The 26,140-nt window shown below is 48.9% G+C and overlaps 1 protein-coding gene across 1 annotated transcript in view; it reads left to right on the forward strand.

Annotated features, from left to right (window-relative positions):
• Positions 1 to 336: 336 nt before the first annotated feature.
• APOE (apolipoprotein E) overlaps positions 337 to 26,140 on the forward strand; it is a 276,148-nt gene continuing 250,344 nt past the window's right edge. Inside the window, exon 1 of the mRNA XM_056845958.1 lies at positions 337 to 344. The gene's annotated coding sequence lies outside the window, so the exon portion shown is untranslated. The remainder of the gene's footprint in view (positions 345 to 26,140) is intronic.

The following is a 26,140-nucleotide window of genomic DNA, read 5'->3' on the forward strand; positions in this document are numbered from 1 at the left end:
ATTCAAGCCAGACTTCAGACACAGGGAAGGGGGTTATATCGTGGTCCCTGAGCCTGCCTCTGGATGTAGTTGAAATTGGCCGGTTCTCACTTGACACAGAAAGAAAGCGTTGGGTTTGCAAAGAGTTAGAAACAGAGGAATTTGAAGCAAAGTAGCACCTGTTGGATTCCTGGTGTGTGCGGACAGCATCTTTGTGGGACTTTGTAGCAGCCTTCTCCTGCCACTCCATACAAAGTATAAACCATCTTTGAGCAGGGAGTGTTTGGGCCATGGCCAGCAGTGACTGGTTTTCTTTAATTTTGAACTGGACTAGGGCTGAAAAGCCAGCAGCAGCAGAAGAGTTGGTTTTTATATGCTGACTTTCTCTACCCTGGGTGACTAGCGCAAGGTCACCCAGCTGGCTTCATGTGTAGGAGTGGGAACAGTTTTCTTTCTTTCTTGTTTCAATTTAATACCCTGCTCTCCCCGGCCGAGAGTGGTGGTTCACCAGATTAGCCTCCACCGCTCATGTGGAGGAGTGGGGAATCAAACCCAGTTCTACAGATTAGAGTCCACCGCCCCTAACCACTACACAATGCTGGCTCTCCAGTCTTGGGATTCCCTCCCCGTGCCCCGCGCTTTACTCCTGCACTTGCAGAGAGTCAGACAAAAGCTCAGATGCCTTCATCGATTTAACCGATGGTGCTGGCGGGCAAGAACGACCATGTGACCTCACCCTCACGCTTTGCCTTTCGTTTAAACCATGCTGCTGTGTGTGCCACCAGCTCTGCTCTCCATCTGAGCATGCTGGCCGGTGCTACCTGCTAACATCAGCTGCGGAGCAACTGAGGGCCCAGTTTAGCTGAGATGCTGGGTACATACGGCATCCCATGGCTAAGCTGCCAGCATCCCATTTCAACTTGTGCAAGATCCAAGATGCAGGCGCGTGGGAATGAGCTGCTGAAACACATCAGCGGAGCCTCTGCTCTCCCCCCCCCCCCAGCCCTTTTGAGTGTACACTTGCATAGAGGAAGCGTAGATGGGATTGGAACCACAGGCCATTGGCTACCTGTCCCTTGGATTATGGGCTAGTTCAGTGCTGCTCAAACTTCTGGACAGAGATAGAGGGTCTTTTCTGTGCTGCCTTCTGCCCCTGACACCCATCATCTGTTCCATGTATAACGAGATTCTTGTGTGCTGCTGCGTGTTTGGAAATGTGGTTGCCAGTCCGGGACTGATGAATAGGGTCTTCTCCCCCTTGCCCCAAACTGAAATGCTTTGGAACCAAGCGGCTTGGCCTACATCAATTTGGGAAGGTGCATGTTGGGGAAGACAGGCAGGTTCCGAGTGCTACAAAATGCAGGAACCAGGGAGTGAGATGAAATTGCACAAAACTGAGAGGTCATCAAGACATCCCAGTAATGAGAAGGGAAGTCCCCGTTTAACTGGGCCTATACTGGAATCTGCCTCTTAGCTGCTGGATTTTATTCGTAAAGCAGACAATGTGTTCAGAGTTCTTGCCTGGCGAAGGTACCAATGCTGTTGCTTCAGTGGCCAAAGTCTTGGCCTCTGCAGGCCTTCAACTTTGGGGCTTCTTGGACTTGCTGGGTGGCAGGAGGCAGACCAAGGAGCGGGAGGGAATTGGTCTGCCTGGTAGCCAGCTGAAAAGATGAGCTGTGAAGCACCGTCTCTGCTTGTCGAGATCTTCCTGTGGACTCGGCGTCGCCTTGGGCACGGTGGGGCTAGGAGGAGAGTAATTTCTGTGGACGTGGATGAGCTTGGCTCCACCAGTGCCCCTGTGTGAAGCCGACGTTGGCTTCTGCTGGAGACTTGCTTGCTTCCTTAAGGTTGGGGGGCAAAAGGGTCCAGACACTTTGTTGATTGCTGAAGTTCACCGGTTGTCGTTGGAACAAACCTACCTGCCTTGCTGGGAAAATCGAAAGAAATGAGAGAACACCACATCCATAGCGCTGAACATGAAAGCTACAGAATTTTGGTGGGTGCCAGTTCAGAAAGTTGGGTGCAGATTCTTCTTGTTGAGCATCTTTGCAGGGTAAATAGCCCCTACTGTTAGGCTGCCAATATTGAAAGAGGCAGAGTGGTATAGTGGTTAGAGTTTGGTGTGAGGATCCGGGAGACATGGGATTACTTTGCCATAAAGCTGGTCAGGATAATCAACTTGCAGGATGGATGTAAGGTTAAAAGTGAGGAGCGTGTGTGCTACCTCACTTTTAATAGGGGCCCTACCTTGGAATAGAGTGTTGTTCCTTAATGATGGACTAGAATTATATTTGTGTGTGTGTGTATGTGTGTGTGTGTAAAGTGCCGTCAGGTCGCTTCCGACTCATGGCAACCCTATGAATCAGTGTCCTCCAAAATGTCCTGTCTTTGACAGCCTTGCTCAGATCTTGCAAATTGAGGGCTGTGGCTTCCTTTATTGAGTCAATCCATCTCTTGTTGGGTCTTCCTCTTTTCCTGCTGCCCTCAACTTTTCCTAGCATGGCTGTCTTTTCTAGTGACTCTTGTCTTCTCATAATATAACCAAAATACGATAGCTTTAGTTTAGTCATTTTAGCTTCTAGGGTCAGTTCAGGCTTGATTTGATCTATAACCCCCTGATTTGTTTTTTTGGCGGTCCACGGTATCTGTAATACTCTCCAATACCACATTTCAAAGGAATCTATTTTCTTCCTGTCAGCTTTCTTCATTGTCCAGCTTTCACACCCATACATAGTAATAGGGAATACGATGACATGAATTAACTTGATCTTGGTGGCAGGTGACACATGCTTACACTTCAAAATCTTTTCTAGCTCCTTCATGGCTGCCCTTCCCAGTCTCAATCTCCTTCTGATTTCTTGGCTGCAGTCTCCCTTTTGGTTGATAATGGAGCCAAGGAATAGAAAGTCTTGAACAATTTCAATTTCCTCATTGTCAACCTTAAAGTTGTGTAGTTCTCCTGTAGCCATTAATTTTGTCTTCTTGATGTTCAGCTGTAGTCCTGCTTTCGCACTTTCCCTTTTAACTTTCAGCAGTAGTCGTTTCAAGTCTTCACTGTTTTCTGCCAGTAATATAGTATCATCGGCATATCTCAAATTGTTAATGTTCCTCCCTCCAATTTTCTCTCCACCTTCATCTAAATCTAATCCAGCTTTCCTAATTATATGTTCTGCATACACCATGTAAATCTAATTTTGGTGACTGAAGGGAACCTCCACATTCAGAGGCAGGGGAAGGCCTCGGCCTTACTGCCTTGTTGGTGGACCTCCAGAGGAACTGTTTGGCCCCTGTGTGAGACGGGATGCTGGACTAGAGGGACTAACTTGTCTGACCCTGCAGGGCTCTTCTGGAGTTCTGAATTCTAAGTCTTGGAGGTTGGTTAGGAAAAGGCTATATGCTCAGAAGTACTCTATAAATGCACATTTTCCAAAACTCACATTATCCCCGATGGGGATGATGGCGGTGTCGATTTTAATTAGGAGAAGTGGAACGTCAAGCCCAACGCCACGCAGTAAGAGCGCTTTTCATTCTGCTTACACTGTGGAAATATAATTATTACCACTGTTGTTGTTTTGATCTAGCGGCAGGCAGGCAGGCAACTACATGCAGAGACAGAGAAAAAGTTTGATTTGACCAGTGTAAGAGAATAAATGGACCCGAGCTGGATATTTAAAAATGGAAACGTTCAGAAACCAGCCAATGGAGTTATCTTCAGTTTCCCCAGGCGTTCCTTAATAGACTTAAAGGTTGCTAGGTTAGTATCAAATTGGCATAGGAATTCAATCGGTCTTGGACTCAGCAGGGAGTTGGGATGTTTAGGCTCACTCCAGAAGTAATTCTCTGTTTCTTAACAGGTTTACATACATTATTCAGTTTCATCATCCTTTGCTAATGCATGTACCTTTGGGAGTGCTGTACACCCACTCTGAATGGATCGGTTACTCTTCGGACGGGATCTTATTTTCATCCGTGCTCCGCAGTGGAATGTAAAGTGCACATTTGCCCTGGGAATGCAGGGTTTGCAGCCTCTCTGTTTTGCAATAATTGCCACCACAGACCACCGCTGTTCGAAGATTTGAGTAATATTCCCCCCCCCCACCGCAAATTGAATCCAGCACTTAATGGGCTTGACCCAATGGAGACCAGCTAACGGAAGCTTCATGGTAAATTAATGTATTTGTTCAAAAGGGTGATGACCCTGAATGGAAGCAACCCCTCTAAAAAAATTATATATCAAAACAATTTTTTTTAACTATACATAGCTATAAGCCTGCATGTGAGTTTAGCACAGCCCCCTGTTTTTCTTGATGCAACCTCTGGGAGAAAAATCTAAGTTACCCTTTTGGGTAAACAGTGTAGATAAAGGTGTCAAAAGGGTTTCTTTGGGTGGCAGCCAAAAATCAGGACTGTCTCTTTGGCATTTGTCAAGCAGGTCTTGTGGTGTAATTCCAGTGTAGCTGTCCTCTTTTCAAAACAGAGATACTTAACTAGAGCGCAGTGACAGGATTCACACCTTACCTTTCTACCTCAACTCCCCCCCTTTCCTCCTTACTAGAGAATTTACACTAGAAAGATTCATGACGGCATTCAGGCATTCACGCCAAACTTCTCTGTCTTGTCTTCTCCCCCACTCACTTTCCCCACAAGAATTCCCAGTATGATCTCTACTTCACATATCTGAAGAATAGTGTTGCCAACCTCCAGGTGGGGGCTGGAAGTCTCCCGGAATTATAACTGATCTCAAGATGACAGAGACCAGTTCCCCTGGAGAAAATGGCAGCTGTGGAGGGGGGACTCTTGTGGCATTATGTCCCATTGAGGTCCCTCCTCAAACCCTACCCGCCAAGCTCCACCCCCTAATCTCCAGGTATTTCCCAACCCAGAGCTAGCAACCCTACTGAAGAAACGAGCTGTGACTCATGAAAGCTCATCTTGAAATAGATGTATTAGTCTGGAAAGTGCCACTAGACCTCTGTTTTATTTCACGGCGACTGACGAGCGTGGCTGGCTATCTCAATGCAATCATTTTGTCTTGGAGCCCTGTCAGTGGAGTGGGTGTTTGTCATATTGGGAGGGTGCGAGACTGGGGAGGGGGGAGAAGTGCAGGGTCTGTTCTTCTGTGTATGCACCTCATCCTCTCAGACGTGAGGCAGGAAATGCTCAGGGAGGTGTTCTGAACTTGTGGCTTCATCCCTTTCCTGTCTTCTCCAAAGTGTTGTCCTTTGACTGAGCAGATCTTAGTACCTTCCTCTCCAAGGATAAATGGGGCTGTTATGACGTATTTGGTGATGGCACCGTGGAGATTCAGGAATAATAATGGGCATATAGAGTTCAGCATTGGAGACTGTGGACTTGGGATAGGGGTTGCCAACCTCCAGGTGGTGGCTGGTGGTCTACTGTGATTACAGCAGATCTATAGATGACAGAGATCAGTTCCCCTGGAGAAAATGGCTGCTTTGAAAGGTGGACTCTGTGGCATTATACTCCATTGAAGGCCTTCCCCTCCCCAAACCCCACCCTCTTCAAGCTCCACCCCCCACAATTTCCAGATATTTCCCAACCCAGAGCTGGCAACCCTAACTTGGGGGGTGGGTTGGGGGGAGCCGAGCTTCTCAAGGCTCTGAGGACAGGTTAGAAACCATGTGAGCAATTGAAACCTCGAAAGCCAGGAATAGATTGGGATCCCTAAGCTTCAGTGTCCTGCTCAGCTCTATTCCTGGGACTTGACAACGGCATATGTTTTAGGAAAGTATACGCACATTGTATTAATTTGAAAAAATTACCATTTCATATGTTGGTGTTTAGCTTTTCTTAGAGCAGAACCTTGCTTGACGCATGCATTTAACTTTTTTTAAAGTTAAAGCATATTCTGGCCTGAGTATAACCTGCTTTTACTAGGGGGTGTTTGAGAGTAACATTTGTTCAAATTAAACCACTACTGATGCTTCATGGGTGTGTTGTTGGTTCAGTTCACAGCCATGAGGGCTAGAATAATGTACTTTTCAAACCAGCTGAGATTGCTTCAAGAGATTCGTATGCTGCACCAAGATTCCTGATCTGGTATTCCTGCCATTCTAGTTTACTAGGGCAGTCCTTGAACAACTGATGTCCTTTTGGATTGTGGCTTACCCTCTAAAACTGGCTGATGAAAGGAAGTGCTCCTTCAGACAATGGGTAGCTGACCAGTGGAACTCACTGCCAGAAGGTGTGGTGATGGTCACCAGGTTTAAAAAGGGAGGTTGGGCCAGGGGTCAGATCCAGCCCCTTGAGAGCTCTTATCCGGCCCATGAGCCAGCCGAGGCAGCCACCCCAACCTCGATCTGGGCTGGCGAGGCCCGGCCCAACTAAGTGATAATTATATCATATTCGGCCCTTGTAACAAATTAGTTTGAAGAAGAAGAAGAGTTGGTTTTTATATGCCGACTTTCTCTACCACTTAAGGGAGACTCAAACCGGCTTACAATCACCTTCCCTTCCCCTCCCCACAACAGTCACCCTGTGAGGTAGGTGAGGCTCAGAGAGTTTGGAGAGAACTGTGACTAGCCCAAGGTCACCCAGCTGGCTTTGTGTGGAGGAGTGGGGAAACAAATCCAATTCACCAGATTAGCCTCTGCCACTCATGTGGAGGAGAGGGGAATCAAACCTGGTTCTCCAGATCAGACTCCACCGCTCCAAACCACTGCTCTTAACCACTACACCATGCTGACACCCCTGGGTTGGTTGGTTTTATGGTGGATAAGTCATTGAATCAGGTGGCCCCATGGCGCAGAGTGTTAAGCTGCAGTACTGCAGTCAAAAGCTCTGCTCACGACCTGAGTTCGATCCCAACGGAAGTTGGTTTCAGGTAGCCGGCTCAGGGTTGACTCAGCCTTCCATCCTTCCGAGGTCGGTGAAATGAGTACCCAGCTTGCTGGGGGTAAAGGGAAGATGACTGGGGAAGGCACTGGCAAACCACCCCGCAAACAAAGTCTGCCTTGGAAACGTCAGGATGTGACGTCACCCCATGGGTCAGGAATGACCTGGTGCTTGCACAGGGGACCTTTACCTTTTAAGTCATTGAATCATAGAGTTGGAAGGGGACATACTGGCCATCTATTCCAACCCCCTGATCAGTGCAGGGTCAACCTAAAGCATCCCAGGTACAGCTTGAAGACCACCAGGGAGTCTGTTTGCTATTAGATAGCTGAATGGGGCCTCCGGGTGCAGAGCCTCTGGTGGTCAGATGCTGGGGAGCAGTCTGTGTGTGTGTGGGGGGGGGGTTGTTGCCGGTGGGGGCCCTCCTTGTGGGCTTCTCCAAGGTGTCTGACTGGCCACCATTGGGAATGGGATGCTGCATTTGATGGATGATTGGTCTGATCCAGCAAGGCTGCTGTTAACGTGCTTCCTTCATTATTTCTTTGCCAGTGGTGTCCAGCAATTCCAGTCCTGTCTTTCTCCATAGGTGCTGTTGGGCCCCACACCGAAGTTGCCTGGGGGCTTTCCAAGGACCTGATTAGAACCAACGGGTTGAAATTGAATCAAAAGAGTTTCTGTCTAGACATTAGGAAGAATTTTCTAACTGTTACAGCGGTTCCTCAGTGGAACAGGCTTCCTCGGGAGGTGGTGAGTTCTCCTTCCCTGGAGGTTTTTAAGCAGAGGCCAGATGGCCATCTGTCAGCAATGCTGATTCTATGACCTTAGGCAGATGATGAGAGGGAGGGCACCTTGGCCATCTTCTGGGCATGAAGTATGTGTGTGTGTGTGGGGGGGGAAGGTAGTTGTGAATTTCCTGCATTGTGCAGGGGGTTGGACTAGATGACCCTGGTGGTTCCTTTCAACTCTTTGATTCTAGTTTTTTCACCCCAGTCTGCCTTCTCCCCCATCCCAAAGTACAAAGCTGATGCGTGGTGAAAACAAACAGGATTTTGGGGCAGAAGCATTTGTCCTATATAACCTGAACCTCTTGTTGGTCTCAGAGCTGTACCTGGGCTCTAGTCGGACAGTCCTACATACCAACAAGCATCTGCACTCTTTTCATTAAAAAATGATTTTGGAGATATCCTGCTGGGCTTGTTTATACCACTCCCCAGCCTGAGTGCTGGGCTTGTCAGTAACTGGAAGGGTGTTTCAAGCCTGCTCCCCCACCCCCCATCTCTGTTGAATACCTTTTCCACTGGCACTCTGCTCCATTTAACCGCTTTGTTTGCGTGTGCGGAACATCAGACAGCACTTTAGACTCACTTAGACTCTCCTGCCATCCTTCTCTACTTTCCTCCCGGCCTTCTCGCAGTGCTTGGTGGTGGGTGTGGGGGTTATCTCTTAAAAGAGCCATACACACAGCGCACAGACACACACACACACAGAGACAAATGCCGCTTGCCTGGCCTTGAAGCTGACCTATTTAACTCTCTGGGATAATTAGCATGTATATTAAGATATGTAAAAATCTGTCCCCTCTGGGGATGCTTGGTCTCTGGTTTAAGCCTTATTGATTGTCTTTCTCTCAGTGCCTTCTCTCCCCCCCCCCCCACTCCCAAATCCCTGGCCGGTTTCTCCCAGAAACAAAAGACTGAGCTGGCTGGATCCCCGACAGAATGACCTGGTAAGCACAGGTTGCACAGAACATCCCGGATCCTCTGTCTGCCTTTGCTCTGCCTGCTCTTTTTCCCTTCTGTTGCCAACCTTGGGTAAAATTTAGGTCTGGTGTGTGTGTGTGTTAGAGAGAATGCAGATTGGTTAGATCTGTGTTCTGCAAAACCCACCCTCGGGCGGAGGATTTGTGGCAAGAAAAACACATTTCTTAATCTGCAGGCGAAAGCTGAGAGAGGACCTGATGAGAGATGGGAAGAATTGAGAAAACACAATGCCTGCCTGTAGGAGCTTGCAACCCTGAAAGGGAAAAAGCCCTGTGGGGTGGATGTGGACCCGCATGGGCTGGGAAATCCCAGCTTCTCCTGACTGAGAAATGAATTCCTTCTGCATCTGCAGCAAACCTTAGTTTGTTGGCCCATCTGAGACTCAAGCTGTTGATTTATTGCTTTCCATCCAAACCAGATTTCCTGGGGGGAGGAGGGAGAGAGCATACACGTTGGGGGAATTCCAAGGCTTGTTCCTGTAATGACAAACCGAGTATGTTGCTGTGTGTGAATGTGGACATCCTTGGTGTTGCAAAGTGCTGTCAAGTTGTGGCGACTACCTAGGGTAAAAATCCTACAAGAGGCATACAGAGGTGGCTTGCCATTGCCTGCGTAGCTACCCTGGACTTCCTTGGTGGTCTCCTGTCCAAGTACTAACCAGGGCTGAATCTGCTTAGTTTCCGAGATCTCATGAGATTGGGCCAACTGGGGCTGTCCAGGTCAGGGTAACAACATGGTTTGGCTTCGCTAAAAACTGGGGTGGTTGTGCAAATTAAGGGCTCCTTGGAAAAGGTTGGGTTGGAAGAAGCACTCGGGAGACAATGAGAGAGGAGGAACCCCGAGGCATTATGGGAGGGGAGTTCCAGGCAGCAGGAAGGAATGTTAGAACAAATGGAGGAATTGCTCCGTGTTGGGGGATCGGACCTGGGCTGGAGCTGGGTGAAGCATGGCTAAGTTTGGCCCTTGGGATTTACTGCAGCCTTGTTCTGCTCAAAGAGCCAGCGTGGTGTAGTGGTTAAGAGTGGTGGACTCTAATCTGGAGAACCAGGTTTGATTCCCCACTCCTCCACATGAGCGGCTGACTTTAATCTGGTGAACCGGGTTGGTTTCCCCATTCCTCCACATGAAGCCAGCTGGGTGTCCTTGGGCCAGTCACAGTTCTCTCTGAACTCTCTCAGCCCCATCTACCTCACAAGGTGTCTGTTGTGGGGAAGGGAAGGCGATTGTAAGCTGGTTTGATTCTCCTTAAAAAAAAGGGAGAGAAAGTCGGCATATAAAGACCAACTCTTCTTCTTCTTCCCAAGCCCAGTCATGGCAATGAAGGGGCTGCCCTCTTTGCCTGTGTTTGAAGGAAGAGGAGCCATAGCCTGGGTAAATCTCAGTAGCTCCTGCTCCCTTGTATATGGGGTGCAACTGCTGAATCTGCTTTATGCCCCCCTTTCTCAGGAAGTCCTCGCGAGATCAAACTGAATCACTTCGGTAGGGCCTTCCTCAGCTTCGGTCAATTAGTCTTTATTTGTGCTGAGCCCCCCCCCCCAAAAAAAATCCCATTGGTTCCTTTCATGGGCTTCTCTCCTGCCCTCTGGTTCGAGAGAGGATCGTGGGAATCCAGCACCCTAACTTAAGAAGAGCCTCCTGGATCAGACCAGCGGTCCATCAAACTCTGCATCCTGTTGTCAACTTTTTCCAAACTGGGAAGCCCTAGATCAGTGATGGCGAACCTTTTAGAGACCGAGTGCCCAAACTGCAACCAAAAACCCACTTATTTATTGCCGAGTGCCAATGCGGCAATTTAACCTGAATACCACCCCCAGAGGGGGCCCAGAGGGAGAGGCTAGGGTTGCCAAGTTCCTCTTCGCCATGAGTGGGAGGTTTTTGGGGTGGCACCTGAGGAGGGCAGGGTTTGGGGAAGGACTTCAGTGCCATAGAGTCCAATTGCCAAAGTGGCAATTTTTTCCAGGGGAACTGATCTCTATTGGTTGGAGATCACCTGTAATAGCAGATCTCCAGCTAGTACCTGGAGATTGGCAACTAGTTCCTTAGTGTTTTCTCTCTACATATCAAGACAAATGGAAAGGTGTTTGGAGGATAGCTTGTGGGCACTTCCAAGGTGGAATAGGACTGCACGCCCCTCCGCCCGCACAGACCCAGAGGGTGCTGGAGAAGCCGCTGGAGGGAAAGAAGGAAGGAAGGAAAGAAGGGAAGGGAGGGGGAAAGGGAAGGAAGGGAGGGAGAGAAAGAAAGAAAAAGAGAGAGAAAGGGAGAAACAAATGGAGCAAGGGAGAGAAAGAAAAGGACAGAGGGAGACAGAAAAAGAAAGAGGCCATTTATGCATGGGAGGTTTTGCCTTGGATTTGCCACTCGGTGGGGCGCGGCGGCAGGCTTGTGAGAGGCGAGCAGGGTGGGGCAGAGGGCGCCTCCTTCGCACCCACCGACTAGCCATGCCCCTCCGCCCGCACAGGCCCAGAGGGCGCCGGAGAAGCCGCCAGCCATGCCGAGTGTGGGCGCTCGGCTTCTGTTCCCCGCTTTCCCACCCGCCTGGCTGGCCGCACACGCTCCAGCGGCAGCAATGGCGGCAGCTTCTGTGGGAGAGTCCGGGGGCCACCGCCAATGATGTCGGAGGCTCCCCACCCCTGGGCTACAGCCTCCCCCATCCGGGGTGGGGCAGAGCCGGAAAGGCCAGCGGATTGGAGGAACCGTGAGTGCCGGCAGAAAGGGCTACGCGTGCCGGAAGTGGCACCCGTGCCATAGGTTCGCCAACACGGCCCTAGATTCTTTAGCTTTTCCTCATAGAAGAGCGAAAGTTCCTCCATGGAGGACAGGGCTATCCATGACTACTAGTCAAAATGGATACTAGTCAGGACACATGTCTATTATCTCTGGTGTCAGAGGAGCATGCCTATTATATGAGGTGCTGTGGAATGCAGGCAAAATAATGAGCACATGAAGCTGCCTTATACTGAATCAGACCTTTGGTCCAGCAAAGTCAGTATTGTCTACTCGGACTGGCAGCGGCTCTCCAGGGTCTTAGGCAGAGGTCTTTCACATCACCGACTTGCGTGGTCCCTTTAACTGGAGATACCAGGGATTGAACCTGGGACCTTCTGTATGCCAAGCAGATGTTCTACCACTGAATCACAGCCCCTCCCCTGCTGCAGTCATAAGAATATAAGAAAAGCCCTGCAGGATCAGACCCAGGCCCATCAAGTCCAGCAGTCTGTTCACACGGTGGCCAACCAGGTGCCTCTAGGAAGTCCACAAGCAAGACGACTGCAGCAGCATTATCCTGCCTGTGTTCCACAGCACCTCATATAATGGGCATGCTCCTCCGACACAGGAGATAATAGCTATGCATCATGACTAGTATTTGTTTTGACTAGTAGCCATGGATAGCTCTCTCCTCCATAAACATGTCCACTCCCCTCGTAAAACCTTCCAAATTGGCAGCCATCACCACATCCTGGGGCAGGGAGTTCTACAAAGTTGTCTTGTTTGTAAGGGCTTCTTAGAGGCACCTGGTTGGCCACAGTGTGAACAGACTGCTGGACTTGATGGGTCTTGGTCTGATCCAGCATGGCCTTTCTTATGTTCTAAGGTGCCTGAACCTCTTAATCCTCGTGATTGGCCTCTTCTGCCAACCTTTCCTGACTCAAAACAACAACAACAACAACAAAAGCCCTCTGCCTGAACAGAAATCAGGAAGAATCAGAAATCTTGACTTTCTATGAAACGTCTGCTATTTTCCCTGTCCCTGTTGGGATCTCTTCCTGTCCTTCTGGACTCCTAACCAAGCCTACAGGCTGAATCGAGGCAACCTCTTCACTTCCCGATGCCTGTCTCTGGCACTTCTTGGACTGGCATGCCAGGGCAGATTAATCTTCAGCGAGTCTTTCTCCACCCCCTCTGTGTCTTCTAGGATTAGAACGCTGGCCGTGGACGTCTCTGAACTCCTGTTCCTTCGGCGGTGGAGTTTCACACCCAGGTCCCTTTTTCTGTCTTTGCTGCCAGACAAAAACTGTGGCAGTGGCCAAGAACAGATGGCTTGGTTTTGAAATTGTCTTAAGATCTTGCACAATGTAACCTCTTTCTCCCCCCCCCCAAAAAAAAGTTGGGAAGCAGGTTTGTAACTGAGAAGGGTGCACATGTGGCCGGCTTAAGTGAACAGGTTGAGTTGATAAGCTTCATGGGATCCTTTATTACAGTAGGAGTTGTTTATGTTCTAAATAGGCAGCCCTATTCTTCATTTGCAAAATAACACACATATATTTTGAAGGGAAGAGCGCCAGGGGCAAGCAAAGTTTGCTTATGGAGGTTGATCTGGAAGGAAGGAAGCTTCTGCGTGGAGCCCTGGGCATGGGAGGAGCTACATATTGTTGGAAGGCTTAGGAGAAAGGTAGCAGAGAAAGACTTGCCGAGCTGGGAAGGCACATGCAGAGTGGGTTGAATGCTGGAGTGGATGAACACATGAAGCCCCCATTATACACTGGATCAGACCCTTCATCCATCACAGTCAGTATTGTCTACTCAGACTGGCAACTTCTCTCCAGGGTCTCGGGTACTGTCTACTCAGACTGGCAGCGTCTCTCCAGGGTCTCAGGCAGAGGTCCTTCATGTTGCTTACTACCTGAACCTTTTAAATGGGAATGCCGGGGATTGAACCTTCTGTGTGCAAAGCAGAGGCTCTGCCACTGAGCCACGGCCCCTCCTCTCCTCTAAATGGTCTCCTTTAGCCAGGTGGCTGAAGAATGTGGCATACACCACATTTTTTGTGGGAGGGGAATGAAGGGTGTGGGGGTATGGTCTATGGCTGGGAAGGTGTTTGGCCTGCAGGGGGTGGGCAGGCCCAGGGGAAGCCAGAGTTCTTGAAGACTCTGGAACGCGCAGCCACAAGGAAAGAAAAGCCAAGGAGATCCCTGACTTGGATGGCCCTGACTAGCCTGATCTGGTCAGATCTCGGAAGCTAAGTGAGGTTGTCCTTGCTTTGTGTTTGGATGGGAGACCACCAAGGAAGTCCAAGGTTACTACTCAGAGGCAGGCAAAGGCAACCCACCTTCGTCCGCCTCTTGCCTTGAAAACCCCATGAGGTTGCCATATGTCTGCTGCGACTTGACGGCACTTTCCTCTACCACCGAGCAGCGGAACCTGTTGGGATTTTGCTAATTGACTTGGTGTGAGGGGATATTAAGTTAAGGAAGGGGGAGTAGCAGAAAGCCCTTTCCTTTAGCATAAGGACCATTCCCCTGACTGTCTTGCCTTGAGGATGGGTTCTTCCAGTGGAGGAAAGTACCTCCACTAGCATAATGGCTCTGCGGGCTGGAAGCCGTCCTCTTTGACTGCAGGCCTCCATTACGGAAGATCCCCTCCTGTGTTCAAGTGGTGCATTTCCTGGTCGTAACACAGCCCCATGCCTGCCTGGCCCAACCTGTGGCAGTGGCCAAGCAGTGCTTCCGCCATCTCTGCTCTGCTTTTTGTGGCATTTCATTCCTGCCCTCCGGGGTAGGGTGGGGGGGAACCAAATGCTGTACTAGTTCTCTGCTTGCCCAGCGCTTGCGCGTTTTGTCGGGCCACCGCCCTGGTTTGCTAGCCTCCTGTGGCAGCTGGCGCATGCTGGCTTTAGGCGCAGGGCTGTCGGGGACTGGGCAGAGGCGGCTGTCGGCGGCTGTCGTGCCGAGGCACCCAGCTGTGGAAGCGGCTTGCGCACTTCGCAGCCGTGGCTCCTGTCTCCTCTGGTCAGCTCAGGAGGGGCCGGCTTCTCTGGGGAGGAGGAACTGCAGATGGATGTTTCGGGCTCTGGGCTTCCTTACTGTGTCGTATTCCTGGACGCCACTGCGTGCAGCCAGGCAGTATTGATCTGTACTAAATACAACTTAGAAAAAACTTACAGCATAGAAAAAAGGATTGACCAGCAGCATTACTTAGATATCAGTTTATTTTTTACTTTGTTAATGCTCTGCCTTTCTTCCTGAAGGAAAAAGAGGCTTACATTGTTCTTCTCTCCTTCCTGTTTTTCTCTCCTTCCTTTTATTCTCACAACAACCATGCAAGGTTGGTTAGGCAGAGAGTGTGACTGGCCCAGTCACACGGTTACTGGACTGATCCACTGTCCTCAAGTTATCACTGAATTGATTTTGTTTAATGTGTTTTGCTTATCAACAAAAAAAATGCATTCTATAATTTGTATGATGTAGTAAACAGCTGTCACACAAATATCACCTCTGACATGTTCATATTTATTTTGTAAGGCTGTTTTGGTTGTCATATTGGTGTAACTGGGAATAAAAAGGTGAGAAGTCCATGTTCTCTTAAGTGTGATTCTGGCAAAGCTTTCATTGCACTACTAGGTTTTTAGGGTACAGAAAGGTTGGGTGCCCGCCCTCAAAGGAGATCTGTGGCTAGTTCATCGCCCAAGTGGGTTTCCTTGTAGTGTTTGCTGGTTGTCTGAACCATTGCAAGATCCATTTAGGAAGGGGGATGAGAGCTAGGAAACCTGGAGGGTATGGTCCCAGAGGGAGTGTGTGCTCCCAGAGGGAGTGTGTGCTCAGAAAAGCCACATTGTGATTTGTGTAAACATATGTAAATGTACATTATCGTTTGCAATCTTTTGACAGCAGCAGTTTTTCTGGTTTGACCAGTTGTCTTGCTTCGGGGATAAGAAGGGCCAAAATACTCTGTAGGGCGCTGAAAGGTAGCCATCTTTTAGAAGAAGAAAAACTTCAGCTGCCTCTCTTCCTTCTGGGGATTTCAGGGATAGTTCCTCACATGCTTTCATGCACAATTTTGAGGGCTTGAATCTTGGACAGGCTGCCATTCTCAGGCAGCCGAGATGCAAGCCTCCTCTACCAATTTCTGTCTGTGCGAATTGGCAGGCAGAGCTGTGTTCTCCTCTGTAGCCGCTTGTGAAAGGTGCAGGCTGAATCTTGGAGGTTTCTTCTCCCAGCTTTTTACCCTCCCTCTCTTAAAAAAAAACAAAAACATTTCCCCACCCCCTGCTTTATGAGTCCACATGCACAGATACACACACACACACACACACACACAGAAGTTGAATTTTTAATGCTCCCGCCTCATGCTCGATCTGGTTTCTTATTAAATTAAGGGGCGCTTCATTCACGCTCTCTGAATCGCCCTGACTGCGGCGCGGGGCTACGGACGGGACTGTCGCTTTCCATTAGGGGCCAGGCCTCTGTGCCTGACTCCCTGGGATAATTGTCCTAGGGTGGGATGGGCTTTTTTTTTTTTTTTTAAAGAAAAATAAAGAAACCACCCCTTCCTCTCTTCTGAATGTGGAAACTGCTAGCCGGGGATGGACAACAAAGGGATGGGGCAGGGGCGCTTTGAATTTTTTAAAAAAACATAAAACCCCAAACTGTGCCTTGTCTGTTCCTTTAGCAAAATCTTTCCTTCAGAATAGAATTGTCTGGCGAAACCTGCCCGGAGCTTTCTTCCCCGGCTTTATACTGGGATGCGGAGAACATAATTATGAGCTATTTTTAAAACTCTCCTTAGAGTAAGGACACAGGAGTTGCCAGGCTGGGCCAAACTGTGGTTCAGATTTGGCGCGTGACTTGACTGTCGAAGAGCTGTGTGGGAAACAGCATGCCAGTCTTGGGTGGGGGGTGGGGAGTAATAGTATGAATATCAACCCCCACTCCTCTGGTCTTCTTGCTTCCCCAAGGAGAGGCTGGTTTTAGTCGCATATAAGAACATAAGAAAAGGCCCTGCTGGATCAGACCCAGGCCCATCAAGTCCAGCAGTCTGTTCACACAGCGGCCAACCAGGTGCCTCCAGGAAGCCCACAAACAAGACGACTGCGGCAGCACCATCCTGCCTGTGCTCCACAGTGCCTAATATAATAGGCATGCACCTCTGGTACTAGAGATAATAGGTATACATCATGATTAGTATTCCTTTTGACTAGTAGCCATGGATAGCCCTCTCCTCCATAAACTGGTCCACTCTCCTCTTAAACCCTTCCAAGTTGGCAGCCTGGGGCAAGGAGTTCCACAAGTTAACTATGTGTTGTGTGAAGAAATATGTATTAATAGATATCACAGCCGGGCTTCTGTGACATCACAGCCTGGTAAAGGTGACTTAAAATCCTATGCAAAACATTATTTCTGCTACTCCTTCTGGGGCAAGGGGAGTGGATAATGTCCTTTTTTGACATTGCTGGAAATGGTACCAAACAATGATTAGAAATTTTGGCTAGTCCCTGGTCCCCGTCCCCCCCTGCTTTTCCCTTCAAGCTACTCTGATCTAATGCACCTTGAGTGAAGTGCGCTGTGTTCCCGTCCTGACAAATCGAGCTGTCTCTCGGAGAAGTGTTTGTGCTCCTCATGGCAGAGCTTCTGGGTCTAAAGTGGAGTGTGGAATTTAGAGAACTTTGGCTCTCATTCGGAAACCTGGCAGGCTTCTACCAGCCCTGGCTGTGGGCAAGGGTTAGGCGCTTTCTCACTGTCAGTCGCAGACAACAGCGGGTTTAGGTGTGGAGTTTTAGTGTCCTGAGAATGCAGTTCTCATGCAGGGTGAGGGTAAGGAATATTTCCCTAGCTTTTAAGGCTGTGAAGGTCGACTTGAAAGAGCGTGAGTAATGTCTGGTGATATCTCGGAAGGTAGGTTGCAGGAGGCAGAACTGGCCGTCCAGCAGCCGACTGGGGCTTTGGCGCCCTCTTTGACCTTTCCCTGTGGTTATGGAAAATAAGCAGACTAAATTATGCCAAATCAGCATCTACATGCAAAACTGCCGGTTAATTGAGTTGGTGTTCAGACTTCGGCTTTTTCCGGTGATCCAAAACTTGTGCTTAATTGGGATGATGTTTATTTGCTTCATCGATACCCTGCCTGTCTCCCTGGTGGGGACCCAAAACGGTTTATCATCTTTCTCCTCTCCTCCATTTTATTCACAACAGCCCTTTGAGGGTAATTCTTCTCACAAGACCACCTCATAATTCCCCATACGTGGTTTGAGGCATGGCACAAACGGGTGGGGCCCAGATGGGAATACTGAGGTAGTAAAAGTCCCGCAGGAGGCCATTTCCGCATTGTGTGTGTGTGTTAAGTGCCGTCAAGTCGCTTCCGACTCATGGCGACCCTATGAATGAAAGTCCTCCAAAATGTCCTGTCTTTGACAGCCTTGCTCAGATCTTGCAAATTGAGGGCTGTATCTTCCTTTATTGGGTCAATCCATCTCTTGTTGGGTCTTCCTCTTTTCCTGCTGCCCTCAACTTTTCCTAGCATGACTGTCTTTTCCAGTGACTCTTGTCGTTTCATGATGTGACCAAAATACAATAGCCTCAGTTTAGTCATTTTAGCTTCTAGGGTCAGTTCAGGCTTGATCTATAACCCACTGGTTTGTTTTTTTGGCAGTCCACGGTATCCGTAACACTCTCCTCCAACACCACATTTCAAAGGAATCTATTTTCTTCCTATCAGCTTTCTTCACTGTCCAGTTTTCACACCCATACATAGTAATAGGAAATATGGTGGCATGAATTAATCTAGTCTTGGTTGCCAGTGACACATCCTTACACTTCAGAATCTTTTCTAGCTCCTTCATGGCTGCCCTTCCCAGTCTCAATCTCCTTCTGATTTCTTGGCTGCAGTCTTCCTTTTGGTTGATGGTGGAGCCAAGGAATAGAAAGTCTTGAACAATTTCAATTTCCTCATTGTCAACCTTAAAGTTGTGTAATTCTCCTGTAGTCAAGTTGTGTAATTCTCCTGTAGTCATTACTTTTGTAGTCCTGTAGTCCAGCTGTAGTCCTGCTTTGGCACTTTCTCTATTAACTTTCAGCAGTAGTCGTTTCAAATCTTCACTGTTTTCTGCCAATAATGTAGTGTCATCGGCATATCTCAAATTATTAATGTTCCTCCCTCCAGTTTTCACTCCACCTTCATCCAAATCTAATCCAGTTTTCCTAATTATATGTTCTGCATATAGATTGAAGAGATAGGGAGATAAAATACATCCTTGTCTGACTCCTTTGCCAATTGGAAACCATTCCGTTTCTCCGTATTCTGTTCTAACTGTGGCCTCTTGTCCAGAGTACAGGTTGCTCATCAAAACGATCAGATGTTTTGGCACACCCATTTCCTTTAAAACCACCCATAGCTTTTCGTGATCCACACAGTCAAAAGCTGATTTTCTTCTGAAATTCTCTCGTATGCTCCAGTAACCAGTGTATTTCCGCTTTAGCCAGTGAATTATATTTTTAAAATATAAAGCTGTATTCCATTTGCGACCAACATACCTGAAGGACCGCCTAATCCCTTACAAACCTCCTCAACCATTATGGTCATCTTTGGAGGCACTGCTTCAGGTATCTCTGCCTTCTGATATTAGCCAGGTGGCAACCCCGGAGAGAGGGCCTTCTCGGTAGTGGCCCCAAAGCTCTGGAACTCGCTCCCTAGGGAGATTCGTCTGTCCTATTCTGTTGCTGTCTTCCACCAGTGGGTGAAGGTTTTTTTGTTACGTTTGGTGTTTCTTCAGCCCTCCTTCCTGACCAATGTTTAATTGCTGTTTTTTATGTTTTGTATGTATTTTAACTCTGTGTTTTAATTGTTTTAATTTTGTTTTTGGGATGTGCATGTTAATTTTAATGGTTTGAAAAGGTTTTTTTTATCACGTGTTTTAAAATTTTAACCGCCTTTGTGGCCCTTGTAAGGGCAGAAAGGCGGGATACAAATTTTGTAAATAAAATAAAAATAATTAAATCCCACACCAGGCAAGGGCTCTATGGGGTAGAAGTGGGAAATCTAAATGTGCTCTGAGGTAAAGCTTGCCTTGGTGAGCTAAGATGTGCTGTTCTGTTGTGATCGTGGGAATGAGAGACCTGTTTTTGGGCAGTTGCATCATGCATGTGACCTCCTGGGCTGGCTTTCTCCCCCCCCCCTTTCTTTCAAAACTTCCTTCCCTTCTGCTTAACTTGCTTGGCTGGACAGGCGGGTGTGGATGGATGAGGCCAGGTGGGCAGGGATGGAGCCGTAGAGTGGCTAATGCTCAAACGCTTGCTTTGGTTTTTCTGGAGCCCGGCCTCTTTTGAGCCTTCCTCAAGGAGTTCTCAAATGCTTAGCCTACTTAGGGTTGCCAACTGGCCTGGGAAATTCCTGGAGGTTTATGGAGGGGGGAATTTGGGGAGAGATTTCACCTAGGATCTATGGTAGGGTTGCCAGTCTCCAGGTGGAACCTGGAGATCTTCTGGAATTAAGACTGATCTCCAGCCTGTAGAGATTAGTTCCCATGGAGAAAATGGCTGCTTTGGAAGCATTATACCCTACTGGTAGTCAAAATGCCTGGTTACGAATTATTATACGGGGGAATTAGCATTCAGTAACCGGCACTGAACATAACTTAAGCAGGGATGCAATCTTTGTCTACCAGAGTCCATACCATGACCAGAAAATGAGGCAGAAGCAATGGAATTAGGTTTAAAAGAATTTTACTCAAATTATATGTTCACACACGCATACAAAAATAACATACACGTACAACATACAGAGTCTAGGAATCAAAGGTGTTAGAGTAGAGACATTTTGCCAATGTGGCAGGCCTTCTGAAGATACTGCACCTGGTCTAGAAGCGGATTTCCTAGGTTCCATGCGGCTAAAGGAGAGGGAAGGGGTAGGGATTCCCGTGGCTTACCCAGCGAGGCTGGAGAGCTGGGTGGTCTGGCATTGCTACCCAGACTGACAGAGTGACAGCAAGTATGCAAGGGGAAGACCTAAGGTAAGGTATGGATTAAAGGAGACCCCTGTTATATATCTCTCCAGGGGCGGGGTGATTGGATTACCCCTTCGTGGTTCCCGTGTGAAACAAAAGGTGACAAAAAGACTAATGGTCGGCTGCCGGGGTGCAGCAATAGGGCAATTGAAACAAACTATACTATTCCTATTGATTAGCGCAATTCCGGGAGGGCCGGGAGTTGTCTGGAGATGGGATTATCGAGCTGAGACAAAGATGCATATGGATGGATCCGGGGTGCGTCGCTTTGCATAGCCGGGGGAGTGGTCCTCGTTGCGGCTATCTTGGACATCTCGCAAAATGACAGCTTGCTGGAGACTGGGTCAGAGAAAGTGGATTCCCTCTGGTTCTCTCCGAGAGGCTTCCTCGCCCGTGGTTCCTCCTTGTCAGTTTCACTGGCTGGCGTGGGAGCCTTCCCCATTGCGTTTGGGGGTTGGCGCGCGACTGGAACAGTGTGGGCACGCATCTGCTGGGGTTGCCATGACCAGTCCAGGAGATTGGCAACCTGTTTGCTTACACTACTGAGGTCCCTCCCCTCCCCAAACCCCCCTTCCCCAGGCATCACCCTTAAAATCACCAGGTATTTTCCAACCAGGAGTTGTCAACTTAATAGTATACCATAGAGTCTGCCCTCCATATGGGCAGAGAGCCAGCATGGTGTAGTGGTTAAGAGTGGCGGACTCTCATCTGGTGAACCAGGTTTGATTCCCCACTCCTCTACACAAAGCCTGCTGGGTGACCTTGGGCTAGTCACATTTCTCTCCGAACTCTCTCAGCTCACCTACCTCACAAGGTGTCTATTCTGGGGAGGGGAAGGGAAGGTGATTGTAAGCCGCTTTGAGACTCCTTAAAGGTAGAGAAAAAGAGGGGTATAAAAACCAACTTTTTTCCTTTTCCCTTCTGAATCTGCCATTTTCTCCGGGGAAACGAATGGCTGTAATCTGGAGATGAGTTATAATTGAGAGAAAACTTCAGGCTTCACCTGGAGGTTGGCAGCCCTAGCTGAGTAGGTTTCTTAAATGTGACTGTCAAAGAAAAAACACTGGCCAAATTTTTACATGTCTGTGGTGACCTGGAAGCCACCACACACACACACACACACCCCTGCGAAAAATCATTTCTGTGACCTTGGTAACACATTGTTTCAGTGTGAGGAAGTTCTAATCATAAATGGCTGCTTTCCAGTGCCTTTGGCCAGTTGGTCAGAGGCAACATTTTTATTTCATTTATACCCCAGCGGAGACCCAAAGGGGCCTACGTCGTTTTCCTCTCCTCCATTTGACTCTCACAACAGCCTTGTGACGTAGGTTAGGCTAAGTGTGTGTGACTGGGCCAAGGTCACCCAGCAAGCATCCATGGCAGAGTGGGGATTCGAACCTGGATCCTCCCAGATCTTAGTCCGACACTCTAACCGCTACACCACACTGGCTCTCAAAGTGTGTTTTAAACCCATGCAATGTAGTGCACTGAGAGCAAGAATGCTCCCTTGTCACAACACAAAACCCAATCACAACTCACTAAAAGACCTCAGCCTCCCTGTCTGCAGCAGGTGGTTCATATTTTCCTACCTTACAGGAATGTTGTAAGGTGCATACCAATTGTAAGAGTGGGAGGAGAAAGTGTGTTTTTCAGGGAGGAAGTTGGGGAAAGGAGAGTGAGCGTTCCGATGCTTCCATGCATCCTTTCTCCAACCATTTCAGGGCGGCGCATGTAGGATTCCCCATATTTTATCTTTATGGCAACCCTGCAAGGTAGGCTAGATAGAGAGCAAGTCTGGCCCAAGGTTGCGCCATAAGCTTTGCAGCCAAGTGGAGATTTGAACTCTGCCTTCTCCAATCAAAGCCCCGGTGCTCCAGTTCGCCCACTGGACTGTGGCATGCGGATCTTTGCGCTTCTTCCCTTCCTCTTGCTTCAGTGGCTGCCGCTTTCGCTCAACTATCCTAAAGGCAAATTGGTGGGAGAAGCCTGCAATTAGTAGGCGACTCTTCGAATGAACAGGCACGATTGCCTAGTGGGTCGTAGTGGAGTCTCTGGGACGGCAGCTGCAGGGATCGCCAGAACTTGAATAAGAATTCAGCAACAGAGATTCAGCCTCTGTGTCCACACACGCTCCAGAAACTGGTTGGGAGGGGGGGGTTTCTGTTCTTTGCAACATTTTTTTCCCATCGCTGGGCAGCCCTGTAAGCCTAAATGCTGCCTAAATTGTATCTGTGTTTCCCCTTGGAGTTGGCCATGCTGTTCCTGATGTGGCTTCATATAAAACTGTAAGAAGGCAAAATTCGGCATTGGGAGCTGATTGTCTCAGCTCCTTTGCCCACCTCTGTAAGAGATGCAGCTGTTGTGTGGCCCTAACCTCCTGCCAGGTGTGGCGTGAACACATCCTCCTTCTTCCTTGAAGTCTGCACCCGTCAAAGGGGTGGGGTGGAAATCTAGCTTGCCAACTGCAACCACATCTTGGCAGCCCAGGAGCTGTGGCGGAAGATATGCCGGCCGTCTGGTTGGCATAATAATTATTCTTATGGGACTGGTGGTATGAGCATGTCGGTTGACCAGTGGGCTTTGCATGGAAAGAGCCAACACAATTTAGCCGCATAGAGAGGTGGTGTGGTGTAGGGATTAGAGTATTGGGCTAGGATCTGGGAGACCCAGGTTTGAATCTCCACCCTGCTTGGGGCAACCTTGGGCCAGTCATATGCTGTCAGTCTAACCTTGCAGGATTGTTGTGAGGATAAAATTGAGAGAATGGTATAAGCTGTTTCAGGTCCCCGTTGGGAAGAAAGGCAGAATATAAATGAAGTTAGATGAATAAATGAATCTAGTCAGTTCATTGCAGACAGGAGGTTTGAACCAGAGATTTTCTTGATCCCAAATAGAGCCAGTATGTTATACTGATGAACTAGGGGAAATGAACTTGGTGTGGGAGATGTGGGTTCCAGTCCTCTTTCAGCCCTGAAGCTTGGTGAATTAAGCAATAATGGTGGTAATAGCAGGCGCTGGTAATACTGAGCACGCGCAACCTTGTTTCTTTACAACGGGGGTGTCCAATCTTTTGGCTTCCCTGGGCCACATTGGAAGTAGAAGAATTGTCTTGGGCCGCACATAAAATACACTAACGATAGCTGATCTCATAATGTTTCAAGTAAGTTTACGATTTTGTGTTGGGCCTCATTCATAGCCGTCCTGGGCTGCATGCAGGGGCCCCGGGGGGGGGGCACTGTTTGGACAAGCCTGCTTTACAACAGTCGTGTAAGGTGGTGGTGGAAAGTGCTGTCAAGTTGCAGCTGACTTGTGACTCCTCGTGAGGTTTTCAAGGCAAGAGATGTTCAGACGAGGTTTGCCATCATCTGCCTCTGCGTAGCAACCATGGACTTCCTTGATGGTCTCCCATCCAAGTCCTCACCAGGGATGACTCTACTCGGCTTTCGAGATCTGACGAGATCGGGCTAGCTTGGACCATCCCAGTATGTGACTATTATTCCCATAATATGGTGGAGGGAGGTGTGCAGAGAAAGCTGGCTGGCCCGAAACGTGCAAATGTGTTTCTCCTGCAGAGGAGATTTGCACCGCGCCGATTCACGGTTTCTTCGCCCGAGTGCTGCAGCAGTTCTTGAGGACTTGAGACCCTCTTTTCCGGAACTGGGCCGAAGCGCACAGGCTGTCCTAACCTGGGAGTCTGCCCAACCCAATGTGTTTTGTACAAAATTCCACCTCTTCCTCTTGGCAGGGTTTATGTGAGCCCGCAAGGAGCGTCTCAATAGGATACATAATGACACCCGAGTAGGTCAGCATTAGTATCACTGGTTCTTTTGTCCTCTCTGCCCCCCCCCCCCCCCCGCTTCATCCAGTCCTAAAATGTGGGAGTCTGGTGGGTTCCCAGCTGCCTGCACCAAAGGGATCCGTCCTTGGCGTGCTCGGTTTCTCTCTGTCCTTTTTTCTTTCCTTTCCTCCCCCCCTTCACTTTTTACATTGTTCCTGCTGTCTTTTTCGCTTTGCTTTGAAAAGCATCTTCCAAGCCAAACAGGAAACCAGCTGCATTCGCAAGGGTGGGGAGGTGGGGAGAGAAGAAGAGTCACAATAGGGTGTTGGCTTTTTGTGTGTGCTGTGTGTCTTTCATCGTGAGCGCCGGCTGCAAGGAGACAGCCGGTTTTTCCAGAGGGCTGTGGGAACCTGATGCATTAACCTCTGATCTAACCCATTCTCTAGCGCAGGTGTGATGCCGTAGCCTCTGGTGTGGACTGACTGATCGGTTTCCTGTATCTCTCATTCTGTGTACGTTTGCAGAGAGAAAAGGCGTTTTTGGCTCTTGGGGGGTGGGCTTCTGGATCCCTCTTCCATGGCCCCCTCCCTCCATGAGGTGTTAAGGGACACGTTTGGCTTCCTCTTCTTCCTTTCCTCACTCAGCCTTTTACAAGCTCTTCTGTCTGGGTTGGTAACTGTTGCTCTTCTGGCTGATTCTCCAATAGCCTTCTCCATCCCCACTCCTAGCCTTTCTGCCCCACAGTTCCAGCTTGAATCCCTCAATCCAGCTGCATCATGCAGCTGCATCAATGTGATGGGGAGAACCCCTCTTTTGGAGGGAGCAGAAGCTTCCAACAGACATGAGAGAGACTCCTTGAAACCAAAAGTCCTCGATCGCGCTGTGCTCCCACCCACCACCCACCCATCCCGTTGCAAATAGCCATCCCTCTGACCCAAACCTCTTGTGTCAAGGGACAGCTCCCTGTACCAGGGGAAAGTTCCACCAATCACGTAAATATTTTTAGAGGGAAGCCATGTTGGTCTACAGTAGAACAGCTTGATTCGAGTCCAGTAGCTCCTTAAAGACCAACTAGACTTTCAGGGTGTGGGGCTTTTGAGAGCCAGAGAGCTCTCTCATATCTGAGGAAAGGAGCATTGACTCTTGAAAACTCATGCCAAATCTTGTTGGGTCTCTTAAGGGGCTACTGAATTCAAATCTAAGCATTCATGTAATGGCTCTCTGAATCTAACCCGTTCTCCTCCCAGTTCCTTCTCCTGGGATTCTCCTCTTCCTTTCATTCCTGCGGATTTTGTCTCCTTCTTGGGAGTCCCTCCTTTCTTGGGCCTTCTGGCTCTTTGGCGTATGGTATGTTGCCACATCAGATTGGAAGGAACTTGCCGTCATCCGGGCTGTTGTGTTTGTGCATGAGAAAGGAGGTCCCCAACCTTGGCCCAGCAGGGAGAAGAATTTATGTGCTCCCCTGCCATGAAGGTTTTAGGTCTGTGATCTCCAACCTTTCCAGATCAGAGACTCATTTTTCACCCCTGGGCAGAAGTGGGGATACATCAGCATCACCTGACAGGAAGAGGAGGGTCCAAAGACTCTGCTAAATAGGAATCCATGGCCAAGCGTTGTCTCTTCCCTGTCCTGCCACTGTTGACAAAGGTCAGGCCTCCTTTTGCTCCTAATGGATTTATCTGCTGCCTCAGACACGATGGACCAGGCCATCTTGTTGAGGCTCCTGGAGGCAGAAGGAGGCATCAAGAGTTGTGCGTTGGACTGGTTCAAATCATTCCTCACGGTCCGAACCCAAAGAATTGGGTGACCAGTTTTCATCAGTGTGGGACTTATCCCGTGGGGCCCCACAGGGTGCATTCCTATCCCACATACTTTTCAATCTCTGTGTAAAGCCTTCAGGCCAAATCATTCATAGTTTTGGGGTTGGCTGTCACCAATACACAGCTATACAGATCCTTCTCCAAATTTCCTGGTGATGCAGTAGAGGTCCTAAGTTGCTGCCTGGCTGCTGTACTTGAATGGCTAAGAGCAGAAAAAAATTGAAACTAAATC

The sequence above is a fragment of the Euleptes europaea genome, chromosome 3 (genome assembly GCF_029931775.1).
Source record: "Euleptes europaea isolate rEulEur1 chromosome 3, rEulEur1.hap1, whole genome shotgun sequence".
Lineage (NCBI taxonomy): Eukaryota > Metazoa > Chordata > Lepidosauria > Squamata > Sphaerodactylidae > Euleptes > Euleptes europaea.